This window comes from Triticum urartu, chromosome 2A (assembly GCF_056163025.1).
Source record: "Triticum urartu cultivar PI428250 chromosome 2A, HENAU_Tu73, whole genome shotgun sequence".
NCBI classification, from domain to species: Eukaryota; Viridiplantae; Streptophyta; class Magnoliopsida; order Poales; family Poaceae; genus Triticum; species Triticum urartu.
Window position 1 is genome coordinate 131,096,075 of NC_141874.1, and position 11,985 is coordinate 131,108,059.

The window sequence follows — 11,985 nt, forward strand, 5'->3', positions numbered from 1 at the left end:
AATCCCCTTGAAATGTATGAATGTGATGCACTAGTATCAAAAAGAATGAGATCGGTAAATGACTTAACCAAAAACTTACCAATAACTACATCTGGCTGCTCTTCAACCTCCTCCATGTTAACGTGGTTCACTTGTCCCCTATTGAAAGGGTTGGGCTTCTTCCCTGAGCTTCCATTGCCATTTCCATTCTTTGGTTCGGTACACTCATTGGCATAGTGTCCAGTCTTCCCGCACTTGAAACAAGTAATGTGACTTTGGTCCTTCTTGGCGGGAGTGGCTGGGTTAGAGCGGTTCTGATTACTTCCTGCTCCATTCCCATTTCCATTTTTGGGGCCACTTTGGTTATGCGAGCTGACTCCATTGTGGGTATGGCCTCCATGGTTATGGGTATATCCTCCTGAGTTCGGGGTAAAGCGAGGCTTCTGCTGAGCTCCTGAATTGTACTTCCCTTCTCCATACTTCCTTTTGCGGCTCTCAATCTGCTGCTGCTTCCCTTCAATCATAAGAGCCTTTTCTAATAACTCCTGGTAGTTGTTAAATTTTGCCACCATTAACTGCATACTCATCTCATCATTTAGCCCTTCCATAAACTTCTCCTGCTTTGCGGCATCTCTGGCCACATCATCTGGGGCATAGCGGGGCTAACTTACTGAACTCATCCATGTACCGCCCCACAGTATGATTTCCTTGGCGTAAGTTGCGAAACTCATGCTTCTTCATGCTCATAGCTCTAGTTGAGACATGAGCGGTGTGGAATGCTGGCTGAAAATGCTCCCAAGTGACATTGGCTATTGGGAAAGTGGCTGTGTAATTCTCCCACCATGAGGCTGTGGGTCCATCCAATTGGTGTGCGGCATAACGCACCTTCTCAGCATCTGTGCAACATGCGGTGGTCAACTCCCTTCCTATCCTGCGTAGCCAGTCATCAGCAACTATTGGGTCGGTGCTACTAGAAAACACCGGCGGCTGCAATCTTAGAAAGCGGGCTAAGTTGTCAACTGGGGTGGTGGCGGTGGGTTGTTGTTGTTGTTGCCTTGGTTCTGGACTAGTAGCCACATCAAGGTACTCTGCTGTTGGATCAACTGGGTGAGCTCCGGCGGGAAGACAAATCTGGGGTCACGTCTCGGAGGCATCTGATGTGTTTAGAGGGGAGAGATTAAAATAGAATGAGGTGTAGTGAGAAAGCACTACCCTTATGCACATGAGACAAACACATTCATATCACACCAAAACAATTCAAGCAAGGGCATACAATCGATCTAACTATCGTTACAGTGCTCGGACTACTAATATATACATGTGGGAATACTACTGATAATGTGGTGGTTTACTAGAAATTTTGATCGGTGGAAGACTCCATGATATCCGCTCCAGCTTCGTCTACATAATCATCATCACTACTGTCGGGGTCGGAGTTGGTGTCATCGATGATGATGTAGTCTTTAGAACGAATGTCTCCGGGTGATATGTCTCTGTCATATCTACTTTTCCAAACACTTTTGCCCTTGTTTTGGACTCTAACTTGCATGATTTGAATGGAACTAACCCGGACTAACGCTATTTTCAGCAGAATTGCCATGGTGTTATTTTTGTGTAGAAATAAAAGTTCTCGGAATGACCTAAAAATCAACGGAGAATTATTTTGGAATTTATAAAAAATACTGGCGAAAGAATCAAGGCCAGGGGGCACACCCTGTCCACGAGGGTGGGGGCGCGCTTGGCCCCCTGGGCGCGCCCCCTGCCTCGTGGGCCCCCTGGAGCTCCACCGACTTCAACTCCAACTCTATATATTCACGTTTGAGGAGAAAAAATCAGGGAGAAAGATTCATTTCGTTTTACGATACGGAGCCGCCGCCAAGCCCTAAACTCTCTTAGGAGGGCTGATCTGGAGTCCGTTCGGGGCTCCAGAGAGGGGAATCCGTCGCCATCATCATCATCAACCATCCTCCATCACCAATTTCATGATGCTCACCGCCATGCGTGAGTAATTCCATCGTATGCTTGCTGGACGGTGATGGGTTGGATGAGATTTATCATGTAATCGAGTTAGTTTTGTTAGGGTTTGATCCCTAGTATCCACTATGTTTTGAGATTGATGTTGCTATGACTTTGCTATGCTTAATGCTTGTCACTAGGGCCCGAGTGCCATGATTTCAGATCTGAACCTATTATGTTTTCATCAATATACGAGAGTTCTTGATCCTATCTTGCAAGTCTATAGTCACCTACTATGTGTTATGATCTGGCAACCCCGAAGTGACTGTCGGGGGTTGGCTGCGACGTATGCCAATGGATGGCTTATCATGGTGGGAGCGAGTAGAACGTCGCTGGTGCCCGGAAGCGGGATGAGGCATAGCCACGTGCGCCGGTGAACTTTACCCAGGTTCGGGGCTCTCCTAGGAGATAACACCCCTAGTCCTGCTCTCTTGGGTCTCCGCATGATCACTAAGGCTCAAGTGTGTACTATGGTGCTCCTCGAGCTGTATGCTAGAGGTGGGAGAAGGCAAGACTTGCTCTCTCCTCCCCTAGGTATGAATCTAGTCCTATCCGGGTGTGAACCCTTTGCATGGGTGCCCTGGGGGGTTTATATAGGCCTACCCCCCCAGGGGTACAATGCTAATCCAGCCGGGCGTAGGGCCCGACTTTCAGTCTCTCTGGTCACCGGCTTCTCCGCCGACTGCTAGGGCCCGCCGCTTGGTGGGCCCCGCTGGCTGGTCTAGTACAGAGCTGACAGACCGCCTCCGCCTCTCGCGGGTCCTGTCGGCTGTGGATTACTGTAGCCATGCTGCTAATGATGCGTGCTCGATCAGGGAGGCATGGCTACAGTCCCGCCGCCTGGTGGGAGATCACTGTAGCCACTCTGCATCTTATCTGGTTAATGGTGCATGGGGCCCAGAAGAAGGATCGGACCGGCTGTTGGGAGCCGGCCTCCCTCGGGTCTGACTGGTGCGGCATCCACTGCTCTCCGGGCTCTCGCTAGCCGGTAGGGCCCACCGTCCTTGGGCCGTACTGACAGGCGGTCATGAGAGCAGGACTGGGCCTGTCAAGAGTGACGTCAAGGGCGAAGTGGCAACAGGGCCGCGCCGGGCGGAGATCTCCACTGGTACGAGGTACTGTGGCCACGCCCGCTCCTGGATTCATGGGGGGGATAGGCTACATTGTTGCCTCACCCCATCCTGTCTTCTTTAATGGGGGTGCAAACTTTGAGGGCACCATGGGCCGACTGCTGGGAGCCGGCCTCTCCGGAGGCCGTCTGCCAGGAGTCGGCTTATCTTGGGGCCGTCTTCCTGTGCATGGACGCCTTCCAGTAGTCGGCCGTCCAGCCAGCCAGCTACCAGAAGGCGGTGCTTTATCTTGGTGTCTTGAGGGGCGCAGCCGGCCTGATGTCTTGAAAGGTTCTGGGACCCGGGTTAGGCTACCCGTGGCCCATTACTCCGACAGTAGTCCCCGAAGCTGGTGAGGCGCCATGGCTGGTGAGTCAAGCAGCCTCAACAGTTTCCTCCTCCAGGTACTCTGAAGGAAGCCTCGTCCGACTCCGGGAAGCTGGTTGGCGGGAGTCGGTCACGTCCAGTCAGATCTTCTTGGAATTTCGAAGGCATCGGCGGGAAACTGATGGTGTGCTGACTAAGCTTCTCTGTCAGCCGCCAGTCGTGGGCACGCCACGTGGTGCCAGCCAGCCGGCCGGGCCAGCCTATAGGCCCACGCGCGCGATGGGACGCGTCGGTAGGCCGGGCCCACCATTGCCGGGCCTCGGCACGCGAGCGGATCCGCTGGGGCCGAGGCGGGCGATTTCGCTCGCCCGTGGAGTTACTGCGCGCAGTAACTTTGCGTGTTTAAAGGTGGGGACGTGGGGTCGTGGGCACACTTGATCTCACGATACCACGCCCGCCCCCTCGGCTTCATAGCCCGCAGGCTATAAGTAGGGGAGGAGAGGGAGCGGCAGAGCTCGCGCGCCCCTCTTCCTCACCCCTGCTTCCTTCTTCTTCCTGTCGCCGCAGCGCTCCCCGAGCCACGCCGGAGTGCTGTTGCAGTTCGTCTCCGTCGAGCCCGTACGCCCGAGCTTTCTCGCTCCGCCCCACTCTCGGCCTCCTCGCCGCGCCTCTCTCCGTCGAGCTCTCCATGGCACGCGAGCGAAGAGGGGACTGGGACGGATCCAACGTGAACGAGGCTCATATCACCTTCCTTCGCGAGACGTGGCATCTCCCCGGCGCGGATCAAGTGAAGGCGCGCGTGCCGCTGGAGGGAGAGATCTCACTGGCGCTAGGTGAGGGCGAGTGGGTCGTTTGTAACGCCCTCGATGCGGCTATATCTCCCACGCGTCGAAGCACGACTTAGAGGCATAACCGCATTGAAAGCAATGTCGCAAGTGAGGTAATCTTCACAAACAACCCATGTAATACAATAAGGGAAAAGAGATACATAGTTGGCTTACAATCGCCACTTCACACAAGTACATGAATAAAGCATTACATCACACAAATACAATCAAGGTCCGACTATGGAACCAAAATAAAAGAAGACTACCCCAAATGCGACAAGGTCCCCGATCGACCCCAATTGGGCTCCACTACTGATCAATTAGAATGAAAACAACACAAAGGACAAGATCTTCATCGAGCTCCTCCTTGAGCTTGATTGCGTCATCTGCACGGACTCATCGGCACCTACAAGATGGTTTGGAAGTATCTGTGAGTTACGGGGACTCAGCAATCTCGCACCCTCGCGATCAAGACTATTTAAGCTTATGGGAAGGTAAAGGTATGAGGTGGAGCTGCAGCAAGCGACTAGCATATATGGTGGCTAAACATACGAAAATGAGAGCGAGGAGAGAAGGCAAAGCACGATCGATAAACTATGATCAAGAAGTGATCCTAGAACAACCTACGTCAAGCATAACTCCAACACCGTGTTCACTTCCCGGACTCTGCCGGAAAGAGACCATCACGGTTACACACGCAGTTGATGTATTTTAATTAAGGTCAACTTCAGGTTTTCTACAACCGGACATTAACAAATTCCCATCTGCCCATAACCGCGGGCACGGCTTTCGAAAGTTCAAATCCATGCAGGGGTGTCCCAACTTAGCCCATGACAAGCTCTCACGGTCAACGAAGGATATTCCTTCTAGCGGGAAGACCCGATCAGACTCGAAATCCCGGTTACAAGACATTTTGACAATGGTAAAACAAGACCAGCAAAGCCGCCCGATGCGCCGACATCCTGATGGGAGCTGCACATATCTCATTCTCAGGGCAACACCGGATGAGACATCCTACGAGTAAAACCAGCCCTCAAGTTTCCCCGAGGTGGCCCCGTAGTCTACTCAGTTCGGACCAACACTTAGACAAGCACTGGCCCGGGGGGGGGTTAAAATAAAGATGACCCTTGGGCTGGCCTAACCCAAGGGAAAAAGAGGCTAGGTGGCAAATGGTAAAACCAAGGTTGGGCCTTACTGGAGGATTTTTATTCAAAGCGAACTGTCAAGGGGTTGCCATTATACCCAACCGCGTAAGGAACGCAAAATCCGGGAACATAACACCGATATGACGAAAACTAGGGCGGCAAGAGTGGAACAAAACACCAGGCATAAGGCCGAGCCTTCCACCCTTTACCAAGTATATAGATGCATTAATTAAATAAGATATATTGTGATATCCCAACAAGTAAACATGTTCCAACAAGGAACAACATCTCCATGTTCCAACAAGGAACAAACTTCAATCTTCACCTGCAACTAACAACGCTGTAAGAGGGGCTGAGCAAAGCGGTAACATAGCTAAACAACGGTTTTCTAGGACAAGGTGGGTTAGAGGCTTGGTTCAACAATATAGGAGGCATGATAAGCAAGTGGTAGGTATCGCAGCATAGGGATAGCAAAAGAGCGAGCAACTAGCAAGCAAAGATAGAAGTGATTTCGAGGGTAAGGTCATCTTGCCTGAAATCCCGCAAGAAAGATGAATGAGTCCATGAGGAAGACAAACGGACGAAGTCGAATGGATCCTCACAAACGTGACGTTACCGGAAACAACCCGAAGAAGCAAACACCGGAAAGAAGCACACAACATAGTAAGCAACCAACACATGAACATGGTATGATATGCGGGATGCGGTATGCGATGCATATGCATGATTTGCAAGGGAATGAATGAACCTGGCCTCAACTTGGAAATCCAAGTGTGCCACTGTAAAGGTGAGATGATTTCGCTTGAAACCGATATAAAGAACGCCGGAATCGGAGTTACGGTTTGGAAATGGCAAGCAATTCAAATATGGCACCGGTCTGCGATAAACAGCAAGTAGTCAAATAAATGCAACAAGATGAACATGCTACAGCACTCAAACATGACAACAAAATACATGGCAAGGATCCATACATGATGCTTAACAAAAGATGTACACTGGGCTACGGCCAAATCATCCATTAACAGGTTCAAACAAGCATGGCAGAAATGCATTTGACAAACAGATTTCAGACTTAGTGAAATTAACACTTGTCTGGAATTTCAGATCAGGTAGCACACTTTGGAGCATGAGAACTATAAGCTACAGGGCCTGAACATGGAAAAGCAAAGCAGGGCATGGAGCTACTCAAAGAGCTTAACAAAAGTCCCTTAGTGACCTTGAGCCAAAAGGGATCAAAAAATACATTTGCAAGCATGTGAACATGGCAAAAACATAATCAGATCACAGACTTAGTGAAAAACTGGAGCATGCAAAACAGATATCAAGTAGGCATGTTTACGAGCTCGATGCACTCACTACAGAGCAAGTCATGACAATCTAAGCATACACCCATCAAGAATACATGTTATACAAGCTAGACATGGCAAGAACAATACATAGCATGCACGGATCAACTACAACATCCTCGGCAAAATCGCTAACAAGTAGACAATCTGCCCAGATTCATGAAATAGCAAAAGTAGAGCTCGATTGACTCAAGCTAGGGTGCTCCATATTTGCAAACAAAGACATGGATGGATAGAGCACTACAAGATTAACAAAACATCCTTAATGATCATGCTCAAAAGAGGCACGGATCACTAGGAAACAACATGAACATATGGCATAAAGAGATAAACAGATCAAGGACTTAGAGAAATCCTAAGTCCCTGAAATCAGCATTAACGAATGCACCACTTTGCAAGCTTGTGCTAGTCACCACACACATCACAAAAATACATGGGTTGCACCTCTGGAAACATGTCAAAACAAATAACAAAACATCTGTAGAGCTCATGGGCATATTATGCACACATTAATCATGGCAAAATGACAAATATCTAATTGGAGCAGCAGATCTGACAATTATCCCAAATAGCATTCTTCCGACAGCATTTCGGGCATCAAGATGAACTCAAATGAGAATGATGCATTGAGATGAAATGATTTACTATCTGAGACGAACATTTTGATGTGCTATACGCAAAACGGAGTTACGGGTGCAAAGTTATGACATGATGAATATGGGCATTTGAATCTGGAAAACTCGGGTACTTAGGGAAAATATCATCTCACCCAGATCTAGAGTTTCGTGGCACGAACTTCGAGGATCGCCGGAAGAGTCGCCAGAGATGGGAAAGAAGGCAGGGAGGCGCCGGGGAAGTGGGGTCGGCCGGATCCGGTCCGGCGGGGCCAGATCCGGGGCCGGGCGACGACGGCGACGCTGGCGCGCGCCGGCGAGGCGGCGAGGAAGATGGCGTCGGCGGCGAGTGACAGCGACGGTGGCCGGCGAGCGGGCGGCGGCGGTGCAGCTCCGGCGGACGGCCGGCGGATGGCGCGGCGCGGACGCGGGCTCTCTCCGCGAGAGGCGGCGCCGAGCGGTTGGGCCCTCGGGGGCCGGCTCCGGGCTTCCCAGGCCGCGTGGTAGGAGCGGGCAGCGCTGGACAGGTGGCGCCACGCGGGTGGCAGTGGCGATGCGTCCGGCCAGGGCGGACCTGTCCGGTGGCGGCGCGATGGGATTTTAGGGTTAGGGGAAAAGGGAGACCTGAGATTTTCGGGGAGAGACCTTTATATAGGCATAGAGGGAGCTAGGAGAGTCCAAATGAGGTGCGGTTTTCGGCCACGCGATCGTGATTGAACGACCGAGATGATGGAGGAGGTTTTGGTGGGTTTTGGGCCACTTTGGAGGGGTGTTGGGCTGCAACATACACGAGGCCTTCTCGGTCCCTCGGTTAACCGTTGGAGCATCAAACGAAGTCCAAATGATACGAAACTTGACAGGCGGTCTACCGGTAGTAAACCAAGGCCGCATTACAAGTCTCGGTCCAATCCGAAAACGTTTAACACTCGCACACGAAAAAGAGGTGGAAAGGGACACCGGATGACATAGGAGCGCCGGATTGCAAAACGGACAACGGGGAAAATGCTCGGATGCATGAGACGAACATGTATGCAAATGCAATGCGCATGATGACATGATATGCAATGCATGACACGCAAGCCATGACAACGCAACAACAGCGAATAACTGGAGGGCACCTGGCACATCGGTCTCGGGGCGTTACAACACTCCACCACTACGAGAGGATCTCGTCCCGAAATCTAGAATGGCACCGGAGGGAAACGGAAGAGAAAGAGAAGAGGTAAAACTAAGTTGCTTCTTTGACAAACGAGTGAGACCAAAGAACCTTGAAAAAGGTTAAGCCATTCCAGAAAAGATTACAACGGAGATGACGAAGTTGAAAGCACTCCGGTAGGGAATTGGAAACAAGGAATTACAAATTCGGACAGCACTTCGTTTGAAAAGAGTTGAAAGACTTGATAAGATGAAAAGAACTAGAAGAGATGACACAACACTCCGGTTAGATGGATAAGCACAGGAAAGAACATGATCTTAGATGAAACGAGATGATGGTTTAAGAAAACAACATCGCAATGCCTCCAAAACAAAAGTAAGAATGGAATGGGATGAATGAAGGAAAACAAGATCTCGAGGTAGCACGCTTACAACAAAAGCTAGAACGGAGTTGTTGGAAAACCAACAACGAAAAGAATAAGCTTGATATGGTCTTATGGAATACCACTCGAATTATGAGGTGACAACCTGCCACTCACGGGAAAAAGAATTGGATTGATAAGAACAAGGAGACGAGAAACTTATTTCACCGGAAGGATGACAGAAGAACTTGGGTCTTGTATGAGCACTATAAATAGCAACAATCCTTAGGGACGGTTTTAGGTGAAATATAGCCCAAGATAATTCCAATGACGAGATTGATGGCTTTAAAATAGCTCATTCTTAACAACATGTGAATAATGAGACACGAACTCGACTTATCAAGAATGACATAATACCACCTCAAACGATACGGTAGAAAGATTTGCACTCCGGATAGCAAGAAGAAGAAAACTTGAGCTTATTAGCAAAGACTGTCGAAGAACACTTCGAGAAGGAATTAAATCCTTGATGAATCCATCAAGTAGAACCTTCATGAAGAACTCCGGTAACAAAAGGATGATCAAACAGAAGGAAAGAGAGGTTGAAAACACAAGGTGAAGCCTTACGATGATTTAGATGAATCTTCGTGGTGATATAATTGAGAGAGCTTGGAACTCTGGGAAAAGAAAAGATACAACATCTCAAACCGAGAATGTTATATGATGAACCACTCCGGAAAGCAGAAATTGAATTTACTTGATGAAACAAGAATAAGAATTACATTGTGATTATCCTTCACCAATTTTAATTGATGACGAACAAACGGATTGCATACAACATATTCTCGAAGAAAGGATTAGGATAGAGACGGCGCCAACTTGAGAAGGTCTTGAACGAGCCGCCGGAAGGATTGAAAACAACAAATGAATTGGTACGATAACGAAAGAGAAGCACCCTTGAACGAACCACCGTAAAAATTGAAAATGAACAAAGTAAAGGGATAAATCACCGGAAAGGAATTAGAGAACGAATGAAAATACTTGAGGGAAAATAGATCCACGAGAACAAAAGATCATGAGCTGATTAGAGAATATACTTGAATGATGCATCGGTATGATTGGAGAATGATAACTGGAAGCTGACATGAATAATCCAGAATTGATGGACTCCGGATAACAAACTGAGAAGAATCTTGAATTACTCCGGATGGGTGGAAAGAATTCTCACTATCAAAACAGTTATGAGAGGATGACCTCAAACTAGAGCCATGAATCTTTGATAGAACGAAACAAGATTCAAGGGAAAACTCTTCTTCAGTCTTCAAATGCAGAGAATGACGATGAGAAACACCACCAAGAATTATTGAGGTACTCCGGAATTAAATTGAAAGGTTGAACCAATGATGAAAATAATTTGAAAGATCTTGGAGAAAACATAAGACAGATGATGAATCATTCTCACGTCAAACTTCAAAAAGAAATTTGAGGATAGCTCCGGGAAAATAAGAAGAGTCAGGTAAGATCCTGGGAAAAGACCTGTGGGTTAGGGCCCACTCAAAAGATACACCGTAGAACAATTGCTTGAAAAGAGAGATTGCATCGGTTGAATTAAATGGCTTGAAAGAGATAATAACCTCGAAATAGGTTGAACGAATGTAGAGTGGAAACACGAATCTTCGAGATACCTTGAGCACTCCGGAATAAATGAATAGCAAGTGGGGAAGATTAAGAGGTGCACCGGCAAAAGACGACATTTGAAACGAGGAAAAGATATGATCAACAAAGCTTGACTTGAAACCACCGGAGATGAAAAGAATGAAGAATGATGAACTTGAGGTTCCGTTAGAATCTTCATGAGAATCACCGGACACGAACGTTGAAAGAAAAGAATGGAGAGACTTCCATCGATACCATGGATACTTGATTTAGGAATCTGAGTCCTTAAGAAGCAAGGCTGGGAGGGAGGGACAACAAAGACAACTTAGGATGGATGAACGAACATCGTTTAGAAAGCTTAGATTGAATCTTACAAACGTTGAAATGATCGGATCCACTTGACGAGAAACACGCCGGTAGAGAAGGAATTTAGATGACAATCTCGATGATCAAGAAGGATTTGTATTCACATAGAAATATGAGAACACCGCTTGGAAAAGGTATGGAATCAACATTTGACTTCGAAGCAACTCAAATACCACAATCCAAAACAAAGCAAAGGATTGGCTTGCAAAATAAGCCAGAAAAAACATATGATAGAGATTTTGTCCGAAGTTTTCGTGGTGGGGCCTACACGGGCTCGATCGTACAGCACCATCATGTACAAGGCAGTGCACATGACATATGAAGCGTTCCCGAGTCGGCATAGCTAAGGACTCTTTAAGACACAACGAGACCACTATAAAACCAACCGTGGATAGGCGGACCACTAGACATCGAACCCCAATTTCATATCATACATCTGTCGGAAAGATATCCTAAGAGCTACTTGAATTCCCACTTATAAACTCTCGAAATTTTCCGGTTATGCAATCAGGTGTTGGGGATACAGGGGAAGCATAATATCTCACCCAAAACTAACAAATCCTACATCCAGCTGTATCCATCCTTCAACACATAACCAAGAAACCTTCGGAAATCATCTACCTCAACCTTCGAAAAGCATCCGTTATACGAGTTATGGCAATACTCCAGAACTCCCGCCCCAGTACTGGGTGGCGTCGAGGTTATCTCACCAACAACTGCATAAAAATGATTTTCGATGTCGGCGAAACTAAACTCAGGTATTCCAGAACTGCAACGATAAAATTGTGACGACAACACCTCGGAGCTCAACTCCCCGGGACACTACCACAACCCCTAAATGACAGGAGGCACCAAGAACAATGTTCTCGTCACAAAACCATCGGAACGATTCCAAGATACCCGCGTGATCCTAAATTTTTTTAGTGAAATTTGAGAAGAGAAGAGTCAAAACTCTACGTCAGGATGCCTTACCAGAGCGAAGAGGAGACTGGGGAGTAAAAAGAATTCCTAAACTCTCTGATATATAATTCCTAAATGACTCAAAACATTTTTCTAGACTCAACAACGGCTGCTAAAAACGAT